The 15,387-nt window shown below is 34.3% G+C and overlaps 1 protein-coding gene across 2 annotated transcripts in view; it reads right to left on the bottom strand.

Annotated features, from left to right (window-relative positions):
• Positions 1–15,387, bottom strand: part of LOC106872761 (uncharacterized) — a 417,879-nt gene that overhangs the window by 359,155 nt on the left and 43,337 nt on the right. For both annotated transcript variants that reach the window (XM_089358676.1, XM_089358664.1), the window contains exon 2: positions 14,483–14,516. The gene's annotated coding sequence lies outside the window, so the exon portion shown is untranslated. The remainder of the gene's footprint in view (positions 1–14,482; positions 14,517–15,387) is intronic.

Below are 15,387 nucleotides of genomic sequence, written 5' to 3'. Positions count from 1 at the left end.
ACTTATTTCTTTATTATGGGCAGAATCCTCACACGTGGCATATGATGGGAACAAGTCTTCTTTATAAACATGTTTTTGAGTCATTTTCTGATGAACAACACTGCAGTTTCCATCTACCAAATTCAGTCACAAGTTTGTGGTTGACCTAGGCAAAAAGCAGAAAACACTTGCACAAGATACTGTGCAGAAGGACTGAACATGGGACCGTGTGGTTGGGAAGCAAACTTCTCAACCGCACAGTCATTCTTGCACCTAATATGTGTGCGTGTTTACATTTGTTCTTAAATCGAGTATTGATAAAGATTGTTCAGGCACAGTTACATCTCTTAACTAAAGAGTTCAAAATTTTGCCACCCAAACTCATTTTCAAGGTTATTTTTGTAGGTTCCTTTCAATATTTTTTCTGCACAGACATTCCGTTAACCAGTAATACTTATTATGCATCAATTGAGTCATTATTAAGTAAACAAGTAAATCCCATAAACTGAAAAGGTAAATTTTTACCAAAGAAATTCTCTCTTGCTCCTATACACATCACATCATCTCCCTTTTTTTTCTTATCCATCTACAATTTTATTATCCTTCTGCTCTCCACCTTCCCACTTTTGTTTATATATTGCCACCTACCACCTACTCTCTCATTTCTTTTACCTTACCCTCACACATTGATATTCACCATTCACCAAGGCCCACCCAAGTTCACTATTTATTGCCTTCACCTCTATCTGTCTGTCTCTAACCATCTGTCACCTACCTGCCTTTCCCAATTTTCTTTCCCTACTCTTTCTCATATTTATCTTGAGCATACCCACCTCACACCTCATCAACACAATTTTTTCTTTCTTTTCAGCTGTAACCTCTACAGTAACCTCTACAGAAGAAGATCTGTTCCTGTTTGTCTACCATACTTTAGCCTCTCTACACCTGACATAAAGCCACCTTCCTGAATATTACACTTCCACTCAGTCGTGGGGGGGGGGGGGTCTTGTTTTGCAAGTTACTTGGAAGCCTAGCTAGAGATAAAACCACATAAAAGAAAAACACTCAATACACTCTGTAAAGTGGCTGCCATTAGGAAAGCCATCCAGCCTTAGAAAACTCAGTCAAAGAAGATGTTGATTGGGGCTCAACATTCTGACTTGTTGAATCTTATCTAACCCACTAACCCATACTGACATGGATTAAATAGGATACCAACCCACCTAAGACCACCCTTGATTCTATAATACAAACTCTGTTTTAAAATGGTCTATATTAAGATCTGCTGCCAAAATTTCATGTTGGTTTGTTCCAAACACCAGCTTAATGACAAGATTATTTTACAAAATTTTTTCTTCATTTTCAAAATAAACAGAAACAAGGACAGTGGATTCCAATAAAAATATGTTGAGAAATGGGTTAAACAATGACAACAATGATTCGAATATGTTATTTAAATAATTAGCATATTGTATTTTACAGGTTTTTTTTGCCCACCTCCTACCCACGGGCAGCTACAAGTTTGATGGATAAATGGCTTAAATGCAATTGCAAACCATTTTCCAATAATATCTGCATATGTACTCACACAACTAAACAGTCGTGGCTTTACAATTTCTCCATATGCATACATACATATGTATGTATACACACACCTTTGTGGCTTTACCACTTACATATACATATATGTATGATGTATTATTTCTGTATGTATGTACATTCACACATATACACACAGCTTTACAACTCCTCCTCCACAAATACATTTTAAAGCCTTTTAGTCAATGTTCTCTTGAAAAGCTTATTTCATTTTAATTTTATTTCTACCTGCATGGAGCTTGACAAGCTATGAACATCCAAGTTAGTAATGTGATGCAGAGGCAGCAGAATATTACAGACTTGTCAATGTTAATATCTATTACATTGCAATAGGGGTGGGGAGAGGAGCTGATTGAATAGGAGACTAGCACCACTCCTCCTTCTCCTGTATCCACTAGTTTATTTGTAATTTTAACTCAAAATGAAAAACATTCCTCTTTCAGAGAACACACATGCAGAGTTTACTCTTAAGGTGTTCAGCCTTAGGCCTAGAGGCAACAGCATATGGGAAGATACGGTTTTCATGTCATTCTTTTCATTCCAACTGTGTATTGAAATATAGTTTCACAGACATTTGTATTAGAACTGGCTCTAAACTACACTTTAGAACTGGCTCTAAGTTATGTTTTGCAACTGGTTCTAAGCTTACATTTTAGAACAGGCTCTAACCTATGTTTTAGAACTGGCTCCAATTTACATTTTATAACTGGCTCCAAGTTACAGTTTAAAACTGGTTCTAGCTTACATTTTATTGCGATATTATACAATTGAGGCACACATAAATAAGCCTTTGATATGAAAATAATGCATCAGATAAATCTTCCAAGAGTCATTGTGCCAGATCCTTTCTGAGCCCTTTTATGTCAGAGCAATTGAGTGGGTCATGAACCTACAATAATAATCCTTTCTACTATAGACACAAGGGCTGAAATTTTTGATGGAGGGTGCTAGTCAATTATACCAACCACAATGCTTGACTAGAACTTATTTCATTGACCCAGAAAGGACAAAAGGCAAAGTTGGCAGAATTTGAACTCAGTGTGTAAATACAGACAAAATGTCACAAAGCATTTTGTCCAGCATGCTAACAATTCTGCCAGTGCGCTAATAATAATAATAATCTTAAAAATAGCCAATTGTCTTCACACACATGACCACATATTCATTTCCTATCTGGCACCCTTTGACTGATGAGGGAACAACAACAACAACAGCAGTAGTAGCAGTAGTATGACAGTGGCAGTTGGCATAAAAATATTAACTTATAAATCACTTTCTTTAGATCTGAACTGGAATATCCATGACTTAGTTGAATGATTGGCTTTTCTACTAGTGATTCAATGTCCTTGTAACGTAAAAGTAGTCTCAACAAACTGGAATGGTTGGCAGGTTAATATGATTGGTAGTGCTTGTGACAGTAATTAGCAGCAGACTTAGTTATGTGGTTTTCTTCAATGACTAGCAGAGAAATAGACTCTTGTTAGTGTCATGTACTATGTGACAGAGATGACCACAACTCATTCAAAAATGCATCAGGGCCTCCAAATTATTGACTGATATCTATAAAAGTTTAATCAGCTGTAATGGTGTATTGGTGGATGGACAGTTGCGTTTCAGACAACTATGTACCAGACAATTTCATCCCTGGACATTTGTGACCCTAGACAATTGTGCCCCTGGACATTTGCGTCCCTTGATAATTGTGCTCCTGGACATTTGCATCCCTGAACAGATGCGTACCTCTGATAATTTTTTTATCATAAAAAAGATGTTTTACACATTTACTTTTTTTAATACACTTATTTTTTTCAGGAGTATACTTTCCAACAGTTGCTCATTATAGCTCATTAATCATAACTGTACACAAAAGGTATATTCTTCTTTTTTAAAGCAAAAGGAATTTAAGCTAACAATTTTAGTTAACTCAAGCAGTGCAAACTGTAAACGTCTAATACATTCTGGATTTTATAATTCAAACTTCTATTTAAAACCTACAGCTATGTTTAGAAAATCTAACACTGGTGGAAAGATATTTGTTGATGAAGAAAATTACAGGCACCACTATCAGAAGAAAAATGCCAATGAAACAAAAACATACTGGAGATGTGTAGAGCAACCTTGCAAAGCAAGAATACATACAGTGAATGACTCAGTCACAATACGATGTACTGAATATAACCATGGATCCTCAGCTGCTAAAGTTAGAGCACAAGAAGTTATGTCTGAGTTAAAAACTACTTCAGTTTCAGTATGCGAACCAGCAAGAAGTCTTATTGGAGCTACAATTGCTAATGAAAATCAGTTTTCAATTACCACATGCCCTCTTTATCATCAATGGGAAGAAATGTACATCAATGGAGACAAAAAGCACAAAACACACCACCACAGCAAAGGAATAGCTTTGAGATACTGGAATCCTTCTGCTTTCTTGCAACTGGAGAAAAGTTTCTTGCATTTGATTCTGGTATCAATGACAAGAATAGAATACTAATATTTGCAATGGAAGATGACTTGATAAATTTTCCTAACTGGCCAGCAGATGGTACCTTTAAAGTCAGTCCATCAATATTTTGCTATATTGTATCCGTATCCAAAAAGGTATATTTAGTATTCCCAGAATTTTTGCCTTTCTTCCAGGTAAGACAAGGGAAACACATGTTCATCTATTCACGTATTTGTTGCAACTCAAACCACAACTTAATCCAAAATCTTTGTTGATAGACTTTGAAATAGGAGCTCAGAAAGGTTTTGTAAAAAAGTTACTAGATGTAACAATAAGTTCATGTTTTTTTCATTTATCTAAGTCTATTTTAAAGAAAATCTGTGACCTAGGATTAAGACAATGGTATAGAGAAGCTAAAGTATTCAATTTGAAAATTAGATATTTTTCTGCATTATCATTTCTTCCTTTAAATGACATTGTCGACGGTTTTATCGTCTTGTCTGACAACAGTGATTTGCCTCCAGAATTTACCACCTATTTTGAAATGACATACATTGGCCAAGCAAGAGACCAGAGAAGGATAAGAATGAAACCAATTTTCCCTATCAAGTCTTGGAATATTCAAGAAAGAGTTATAAATCAGTTGCCTAAATATTATAACAGCTTAGAGAGATTACACAATGCTTTGCAATATTCATTATCATGTCAACACCCCTCTATTTGGAAATTGATTGAGACACTGAAAAAGGAGGAGGTTATTGTCATTAAGAAAAAAAAGAGAGACTTTCAAAGAGAAATTCTAGTATGGCAAAAAAAATTAAAATGCAACTAAGAGAATCATGGCATTATTAGATAAGTATACTCCTGAAAACAAGATAAATTTCTTGAAAGGAATAGCTCAACAACATTCACACCTTTTGATTTATTTGTGAAACTACAATAATTTTTACACCTTGAAATATTTTGTTAATCTGTTTTTGTTTTTTAAACAAAAATAAACTTATAAATTTTAAACACTTTTATTTCTTTTTTAAATATTTATTATTGCCTACTCTCTTCTTTTTTTTTACAATTAGCTTTGATAAACAACTGTTCCAAACAAATAAAAAAATACACCAGAAAAAAGATAGTTAAAATTTCAAAATAATACAGGAACACAACTGTCCGAGGACACATTTTTCTAGGGATGTAAATGTCCAGGGATACAATTATCTGGTATGCAGTTGTCTGGGACACAAATGTCCAGTACGCAACTGTCCTAGACCCTGGTGTATTCTAGTAGAAAACAAAACTGAGAGAAATAGACTGAAAGAAATTGTGAAGACAAGACTTGAGAGTATAGAGGTTCACAGACAAGATAAAACCAGGAAAGACATTATATTTTGAATAAACTCTTTTTTTTATATTATTATTAATATTTTCCAAAATTCTTAGATATAGGAGCAAAAACTAAAATTTCCAACTGCCTGAGTATGCAATTCTACTGAATATGTTCAGTACAAACAGTAATTTATTATCATCATTCATGCTTAAATTAATACAAATACGTTTTTTGTAAAAGCAGCTGAGCTGTATAATAAACCTTTTTGTAGGAAATACAAACTAGTTCATAGCTTATCAAACACACCTTGTGTACTGAATGACTACAAGGTTTTTTACAAAGATTGAATCTTCAACCACATAGCATTTTTTTTTTTTTTTTTTTTTTTACAAAATTGCCACTAAACAATCTCTAGGAGTTTTATAAATCTAATGAAATGCAAATATATTACATAATACTTGACATCTGTACGCCACCTTCCTTTAATCAGTCTCTTTTTGAACTCCAAACAGCAGCTACCAATACAAACTTGGCATGAAAGTGATTGAAGATTTCTGTAAATAACTTCTTTTGTTTTTTAACATTGCAACCTCAAAACTGAACTGAGTGGCCATTATGAAAGATTGCAGTTTTGAATGAAGTTCTTAACAAGAACAGTTAAAAATAACATTTGTTGAGAACAAAAATATAGCATCAAAACTGGTTAGAGAGGTTTCTAGTTGAAGATTTATATAAAGACGAGAGAGAAAACATCTGACAATGGACCATTCACAGGCAGCACATCTTCACACCAAATAGCTTCATAAAGAGCTAGCATTAAAAAAAAAATTCATTTGTAGAATAATCTTTGCATCTATCAGGATTTGGAGATCCAACTAATCTAGTATTTCTCATTAAAGGTGATTGGGGGGGGGGGGGGGGGAGTCTCTGCAGAGAGAGGCTGGGCGGACAAATCACCATGTTTAATAAAATTAAAACAGAATTTTAAACTTGCTTAACATTTCTGGTAAAAAATGAAGAATTTATATGGATGTTGACTGTATTTTGTTTTCTCATTAATAAAGAGGATGAAGTGGGGAATTCCACTAATAATTAGGAGACCAATTGAGAATCACTGAATTAATGTAAGTAGTGAAGGGAGAGTGGTGATGAGGGATAAATTATAAGTAGTTGGTAGTCTTCATTAATCAAAGCAGATACTCTTTTTTATGTAAGTAAAACGTCTTCTTCATTTCATACAATGGTGGGTAAAATTCAGTTAATTTAGATATTTAAGTGTAAGATATGTTCAAGGAGTATTTGGTTGGATAAGGAAAGCAGGAAGTAAAACTAAGTAAAATGTTTATTTAACGGACAAAATAATTTATCAAATAGTCAGCTAAGAATTTTAATTATTGATTTTATTTAAAACTCTTTAAGTTAAAATGCCACTAATTACATGAACATTTACAAATTTGGAATGGTGAATTTAAACAAGTATGAAATGTGTATGTAAGAGAGGGGTGACAGTAAATAGATGAAGTATAATAGTGAGTATCTGTAGTGTAACTGAGTATAATAACACTCACTGATAGAGAAAAGTACACTAAGGAGAGAATGAGAGAAAGAAAGACGACAAAGAAGATTTGAAATTTATTAAATTTTTGAGGGAAGATTGACAGCAAATGGTAGAATTGTTAGAATTTTATATTGGCAGAATCATTCCAGCTCTTTGTATTCTGAGATCAAATTTGAGGTCAACTTGGTTTTTTACCTTTTTGGATCAATAAAATAAAGTACCAGTCAATTACTGATATCAGTTTAATTAACTTGACCCCACTCCCTTAAATTTTTAACTAAGGTCTATGTTCACAATTATCATTAACATTACAATTTTCTGATGATTAATCTCCCATTTAAAGTGTGTACACACATCTAAGGCAAAAATGACTATGTGTATGTGCATGTGTAACAGAGACAGTGGAGAAGAGAGTACTTTCAGAAGATGGGTAAGGTAGTAAAAATTAGGAGAAAATTAACGGAGATGGATCTAGCAGACATGTGAGTATCAATCAAATATCCTATTTTTCCTATTCTTAGGGCAATCACAAAGAGTGGTAACCAGATTCTCAATAATATATGTTGAAAATTGCAGCCAAAGCCTAGAAGAGTGGATCTGAATAAAAAACCTGAGAAGTAAAATCAAATGACGCAAGGAGATGAATATTGGAGTAAACAGTGACAGCTTGAATTCAACAGTAAGGAGCTTTATAGTTGACTGATTAAAGAAACCAGGACTTTGTTGCTGCTAGGAGTACAGCACAGTAGATTAAGCAAAGATTCTAAGCAGAAGATCAAATAAATCCATTTCTAAAAGCTCTATTCAAGAGTAATTCCATTAAAAAAAAAAAACAGTTAAAGGGAAGTTCTACTAAAGGAAGGAACTGTACAAAGATAAACAGTATATTTACTCAGCTAGTTGCTATAACCAGCTTTAAGTACAGATCCCAGTAAATGTAGTGAAAACCTGAAAATAGTATCTAAGGCTTGTATGAAAACTGTATTCATTAAAATAAAAAAAAAATTTGGAGGGAATTGGGTTTCTAGTTTGAAAGGATGTGAAGCTCGGCATCTATTACAAAAAGAAAACAACTGCAAGAAAAGTACTCAACAGTTATTTCTAGACAAACCAAATAATTGTTCATCTTTTTATTTCTGCAGTACCTGCTTATGTAAACATAAACCTGCTAGGGATTAAAAAATAGTTTCTAAAGGATATTGTTACCATTTAAATAGAAATAGAACAGATTTTATTAGAGTTCACTAAACAGTACTCAATGAAAATAATGTAGTGATTAAATTTTATTAAAAATACATTAAATATAATATTTAGTAACTAATATTTCAATTAGATCACCTTGGAAAAAGGAAGAAAAACTTTATTTTGGGCTGCATACATTAAGCTAGATCATGTGTTTTGTGACACTGAACTGTTCAGTATACCTCTTTTAGCCTACATGTCTTCTTGACAGAAAACTGTGATACCTGTTTTAAGTGAAGAGCTTTTAATTAATGCATAAAAATAATATGCAAGACACATGCTCTGTTTCAACTAAGTTTAATGCCAGGTAGCAGCAACAATAACAACAAAAATGTAATTAATCATCAGAATAGCTGACGACACACAGCTTGATGTAGGTCACTTAATATGCAATATAGAATCTCCCATTTATAAAAGTTACATAACTTACCTGGGCTGGGTGTACATGCATGGTATTTATTTAACAAACATAATCAAGAGTCAGATATATCAGAGGAGAAATGGAAAACTATGACATTCATAACTTACTGAAACAATTTTGGCAAAATGCATAAAAACATTTCAACTAAGAAACTAAACTAGTCTCATAGATGATAACACATTTTCTTCTGACTCAGACATATTTTCAGTTCAATATATTTATTCAACCTATTTGATTCAATTCTGACATTTTCTTTAAAAAATAAATAAATAGAAAAGTTACAAAATACACTTCTTTTTCAAATACACTTCTTTGATGTTCCTAGCTAATAGTCCTCATAAAGGATTCATTTTTTTTTTCATTTATTCATGAATTGAAACAGCAAGTGTTCTGATATTTCAACAACTGATCTTCAGCTATTAACCTACAAAAGTGGGGTGGGGCATTTTCAAATGATTGGTGCTGAGATAGGCAAAATAATGTGTACCTTGCTGAAAGTCAAAATAATTGGCTCTAAACATAGTTTGAACCTGTGACCTATTGGTTCAACATGAATATTAAAAAACAAAATCTAGGGAGTTCAATTAAAAGTATAATTATGACTCTAAAAATTGCAAAGAAATTTCAAACATGATCAACATTTTAGAATCATAGATGTGACAAAGAAATTTCAGATACTCCATTAATTTCTATAAAATGGAAAGGACACGTTCCATTTTGTTGAAAACTAAATCTATGCTTTAAATGTTTTTAAAGTAAGTGACATTCAGTTTTGTGACATTAGTGAAACCGTCATGGCACCTGTGCCCAGCATCGCCTTCCTGGCACTTGTGCCGGATGGCACGTGTAAAGACATTCGAGCAAGATTGTTGCCAGTGCCATCGAAGGCACATAAAATACACCATTTTGAGCGCGGCCGTTGCCAAGGCCTTCTGACTGGCCTTCGTGCTGGTGGCACGTAAAAGCACCCACTACACTCTTGGAGTGGTTGGCGTTAGGAAGGGCATCCAGCAGTAGAAACTCTGCCAAATCAGATTGGAGCATGGTGTAACCATCTGGTTTCACCAGTCCTCAGTCAAATCGTCTAACCCATGCTAGCATGGAAAGCGGACGTTAAACGACGACGATGATGATGATGATGATGAGTGATAACTGCATTAAGCTAAATAAAAATTCTTGTGTTTAAACTTACATCATTTAAAAGATAGGAATATTTTCTTTAGATAAAGAAATTGTTTGAATTCAAAACAACTAAATGTACAGGAATAATTAACATTTAACCCTTTCATTATTATATTTCTGACCAAATACACCCCTCATGAGTTTCAATTAAATTCTAAAATAATCATGAATTTAGACTAGTTTCATTAAACAACTGTAACTTTTTCCTCATCAACATATTAATGTGATATTTGGAACATAATTAAAGAAAGGATTCTCAATCAATACTACTGCATAACTTTTGTCTCAAAGTGACTCTAATAACAGGTAAATCCAGGTAAAATGAGCAAGAGGTAAAAATATTAAAATTTTGTTTAAACATCACCATAGAAAATAAATCATCAGCTAATATTCAATTGGATATGCAATAAAATTTTGATATAGAAGAATTGTGCACATCACTACATTATCAGTTGAATTTAATGCACAACAGAACAGGCGTACCTTAAAGGTGAAATAAACTGAAATACTGGAATCCACCTAAATCCACCGCAAGTTTGATCGAACTAAAAAGATCAGTCAAAAACTAATATATGGCCCTGGTTATGGTATGGAAGTGATAAATTCCAGACTACATCGTACCCTAGGCCATGCTGACTAACATTATTTTCCCTGTATAAAAACTAAATCCACAGCAGTACCCAGTATTTGCTCCACAAATTTTCCAAACTTTGATCCCCTATTTTGTGGGCTTTCCTGTCATATACTGTTTGTTTACATTCTGCGTAACAGTTTGTTTTCACAGTGATCGCTTCAAACAAGCATACTGAAAAAATAAAAGTCTAACAGTTTCGTTTCCTAAGAATGACTATGGATAGACCCCATCTCCTCAGAAAAATTGGTAATAAAAACATTTTTAAAGTTCCCTGGCACTTTCCACCATCTATTTCTCTCTTCTTTTACTCAACCATCCCATTTATATTCTGATCCCCGTCCCTTGTGAGTATGCCCAGCATTTTGCCATCATCACTCTCCTGCTCTCGCTTTCACTCTTGCAATCTCCCATTCTCTCTCTCTCCTTCTCCTGCTTTTCCCTTAGGTTGAGTAACCATGTATCACCTTTACAACAGCACACCTATTTTTGTCCTCATTTCTCTCTCTCTCTCCCATCCCCTATCTCTCTCTCTGGCCAGGTAACCATGTACCTCTCCTACAGCAAGACACCTGTTTCTGTCTCTCTGTCTCACAATAACCTTTCATCATCTAACACGAGATATCCTTCTCTAATGCCCCCTCCCCTCTCAAAGGATCCGTGTCTTGCAAAGTTATTGGTGACCCTGCCAATGCTGGTGCCACTTAAAAAGCATCTACTGCAAAGTGGTCAGCAATTGAGAGGGTAGCTTGCCATAAAAACCATGCCAAACTGACCTTGCCTGTGCTTGTACCATATAAAAAGCACTGAGTCTACTCAACAGAGTGGTTGGTGTTAGGAAGGGCATCCAGCTGTAAAACCCTGCGAAAACAGACAGAAGTCTGGTACAGCTCCTGTCTGGTGCAGCTCCTGTCTGGTGCAGCTCCTGACTGGTGCAGCTCCTGTCTGGCCAGCTCCTCTCAAATTGACCAACCCATGCCAGCATAGAAGGAGGATATTACATCATGATGATATATAAAGCATCATAAGCAACAAAGCTTTTCAACTGTTGCTCTATCAATTCTGCTATCCCCTGTGTAAGATCTGTTGAAATATTATGAAAACACTCAGATATATTGCCATTTATTTCACTAACTCTAAACCTGTCAATATATACTCACTTCTCTTCTCACAAGAGCCTGGAAAGCTTTGAACAATTTTACTAACTCCTTCATCCTGAAAGCTACATCCCTTTTTGTAATTCATTCACCACTATCTAAAAAATTTCAGCATTAATTAAAATGAAACATTAACTAACTGCACCATTTCCACACAAGAAAAATTAATTCTTCCAATTTAAATGTGGAAGAACTTTACAATGATTGAGGACTCTCTCCTCCCTTACAGGTTAATTTATAGAAAATCCTTGTAGTTTTCTCTCATAAAAATATAATTATAGACACAAATTTGAATAATTCAGAAGAAAACTACATATGATATTTTGGATATATAATGTTCTTGCATTTTACTAGGTTTAAGATGAAATTGAAAAAATTAAGATGGTGTCACGAAGAGTAAATTTAGAGCCAGCTCCAGATTTAGTGCTAATACAGGCATTCAAAACTGAAATCAGAACTACAGAGGACTTTTGCATATCTTGGTTCCATTTGCTAGATGATGCTAAAATTAAATTGGTACGTTGTGACCAAACCAAATCTTGTAGGCTTTTACTTGATCTTTAATGTAAATATTGGAGATACCATGAACAATTTAGCCAAGTGGCCAGGTAAAATATGTAAAAGATTAGAATAAATTAAGAAAATATGGTGCCTTTACAACAGCAAAAAGCATTGTTTCCTCCTCCAATCAATTCACATAAAAGAACCAAAAGAAAGAAAAATAAGAGGGGCTTCCTTCTCCAACATAAAATTAACCCTTCGTGGGCCACAAGGGTCCCTTGGGACCTCAGCAAATTTTAAAAGTTACGCAACTTTTACATTTTTTAATCTAAATAATTTTATATCTCATGACTTGTATTGTCAAAAGTTTATATATGCACGTACAAATTTTGAGTTGAAAGTTTCCAGTCATATGGATGTTAAAGCATAAAATATGATATCTGAAGTCCAACTGAACCCCAGGTATCATATTGTGTGAAATTATTTTTTTCTGTTCTTTTTTCAGATATTCTGATCAACTATAAGTCAATTTTCTTAGCATTTGTACTGGTATGAATCAATATACTAAATAATTTTGTTTTCATTATCATTGTTTAACATCCACTTTCCATGCTAGCATGGGTTGGACGATTTGACTGGTGAACCAGATGGCTGCACCAGGCTCCAATCTGATCTGGCAGACTTTCTACAACTGGATGCCTAGCACCAACCACTCCGAGAGTGTAGTGGGTGCTTTTACATACCACTGGCACGAGGGCCAGTCAGGCAGTACTGGCAACGGCCATGCTCAAATGGTGTTTCTTATGTGCCACCTGCACAGGAGCCAGTTCAGCGGCACTGGCAACAACCTCGCTCGAATGTTTTTTTCATGTGCTACCGGCACAAGTGCCAGTAAGGTAACGCTGGTAACAATCATGCTCAAACGGTGCTTTTTACATGCCACCAGCACGGAAGTCAGACAGCTGCTCTGGCACTGATCACACTCGGATGGTGCTCTTAGCACTCCACTGGCATGGGTACCAGTCATTAAATTTTATTCGATTTCAATTTCACTTGCCTCAACAGGTCTTCACAAGCAGAGTTTAGTGTCCAATGAAGGAAAGGTACGCATAAGTGGGCTGGTTACACCCCTAGCATAGGCCACAGGTTATGGCTTGCTGGGTCTTCTCACACACAGCATATTTCCAAAGGTCTCGGTCACTAGCCATTGCCTCGGTGAGGCCTAATGTTCGAAGGTCGTGCTTCACCACCTCATCCCAGGGATTCCTGGGTCTACCTCTTCCACAGGTTCCCTCAACCACTAGGGCGTGGCACTTTGTTTTATTTTATATTTAGTACTATATGTATAGTTTATAAAACTATTTAAAAAGTATTAATTTCTTTCAATAAAGGATTTTTTTGGTCAATAAATTATATTTAAATTCCCTTCCATTAAACTCTAATAATTACAAATATATACCTATCAAGTGCTAAATTTCTAGTTCTGTATCATGCACTCACAGATATATACAAGATTAAACAAATATAACTTTATGGATAGTGCAGAAATACACAAAAATAAAAAGGGATCCCTCGGGGACACCAATGGCCTTTTTTGTAATTCCAACCCCACTGACCCACGAAAGGTTAAGATAGCTTAAACCAACAAATAGTTCAGTCATGGGTACCTTGAAATATCCAATAGTTTTAGTAGAATAGTTAAAAGAAAAAGAAATATTAAATAAAAAAACAAGTTTTATCATCTGATTAAATCAAAGTGAGATTGAGAGGCAACCATAGATGGCTACAGGCTGTGGAACTGCAGATGGAAGCAGTCCTATGAATTGCTGGTTGTATTTTAATGTAAAACAACAAACAAAACCACTAATGTTAATGAAGAGTGATGCTAATATGTTATGTAAAAGAAATATTATATGATCATCAGTGCAGCTAGATTAAAGTAGATATGAAGATAAGTGATGAAATCAGAGATATTAAACAGCAGTAACATCAATTTGAGAAAAGAGAAAGAAGCTCACTGATGCTAATACTTAAACCATGTGACTATCATTTGGTATTTCTGCTAATTTAACAGAATAGTTCAAATAACAGAAACAAATTAAAGAACTTTATTGAAGCAGATGGCATTGCTGTGTGGTTCAATTGGTAACATGGTCAATCAGCAAGTGAGAGATATGAAGTTCAAATCATATCAAGAGGCTTCTCCATTTCAAATTGGTGTAGATCATGTCTAACATTAAAAATCTTGACTGTTCTTTCATCATGAGATCAGATTTAATAAAGTTAATGTCTCGTGTAATAGTAATAATTGTAGAAAGGAGGAAGGTTGTACAACATAAAAAAACACATGTAATAAAGAAATGCTTCAGTTTTTAGAAACATTCAGGCCAAACTAAGGTGAAAAAAGTAAAAATTTGCTATTTTTAACTAGAAAAAGACAAAACTTACCAAACAATCAAAGACTTCTCCTTCCCAGAAATACCTGCAAAATAAAATACATTTCCAATTTAAAATATTTAACATTATAACATTTAAGCCAGTCATATCCAGCCCAATATTCTACCTGTTTTATGCTCAAACTGGCTAGATTCAGCCTCTCATACCGACTTTACAATGTCATTCTAAAAATCAACAATCACATGATGGAAATCTCAAAGCTGAGATAATGCACAATTAATTCAAAACAGCATGAATAAATAAGCCTTACATTTGACAGAGCAATCAGAATGCCAAAAGTTTAAACATTTACAGTTTAATAATTCACAATTATCGCCATTTTCTAACATAGCTATTTTTGTTTTGCTTTCTTTTTACAAATTGGTAATGTGATAAAAAAATAAACCTGCACATCAAGTAGTTGTCACTATTTGATGATACTATCTTGTATCATCTAAAGTTTAGATTTTAAACTATTAGGTTGTTCCAAAAATAATGGCCGATTTCAGAAACATAACTTCATTCTGGAAAAATTAACAATAGAAATGTTTTGATTAGTCAAAGTATGAACTGTGAACATCTATGTATCTCTGCCATCAATCAACAAGATTATTTATGCCTCGATGATAAAAACTTATTGGCTTTGATGCTAAGAAATCTTTGAAAGCTGATTCTTCCTATGGTTTGGACCTGAAAGTTTTATCACTTAAAAATGTATTTAAATGCTTTAAAAAAAAATGGTAGTCGGTGGGTGAAAGATAAGGAGAATATGGAGGGTGTGGTAAAGTCTTGTATCTCAAGTCTGTGAGTTTCTGCAGCGTCATTCTTGCAACATGTGGCTTTGCATTATCATGGAGCAGAATTGAGTCATTGCCAGTTCACCAATGCAAGTCTCATTTTTTGCAAATGAGCATGCA

The sequence above is a fragment of the Octopus bimaculoides genome, chromosome 10 (assembly GCF_046866305.1).
Source record: "Octopus bimaculoides isolate indiv1 chromosome 10, ASM4686630v1, whole genome shotgun sequence".
In the NCBI taxonomy this organism is placed as follows: domain Eukaryota; kingdom Metazoa; phylum Mollusca; class Cephalopoda; order Octopoda; family Octopodidae; genus Octopus; species Octopus bimaculoides.
Note: the sequence above shows the minus strand (reverse complement) of the source record. Positions and strands in the feature narration are given on the sequence as shown.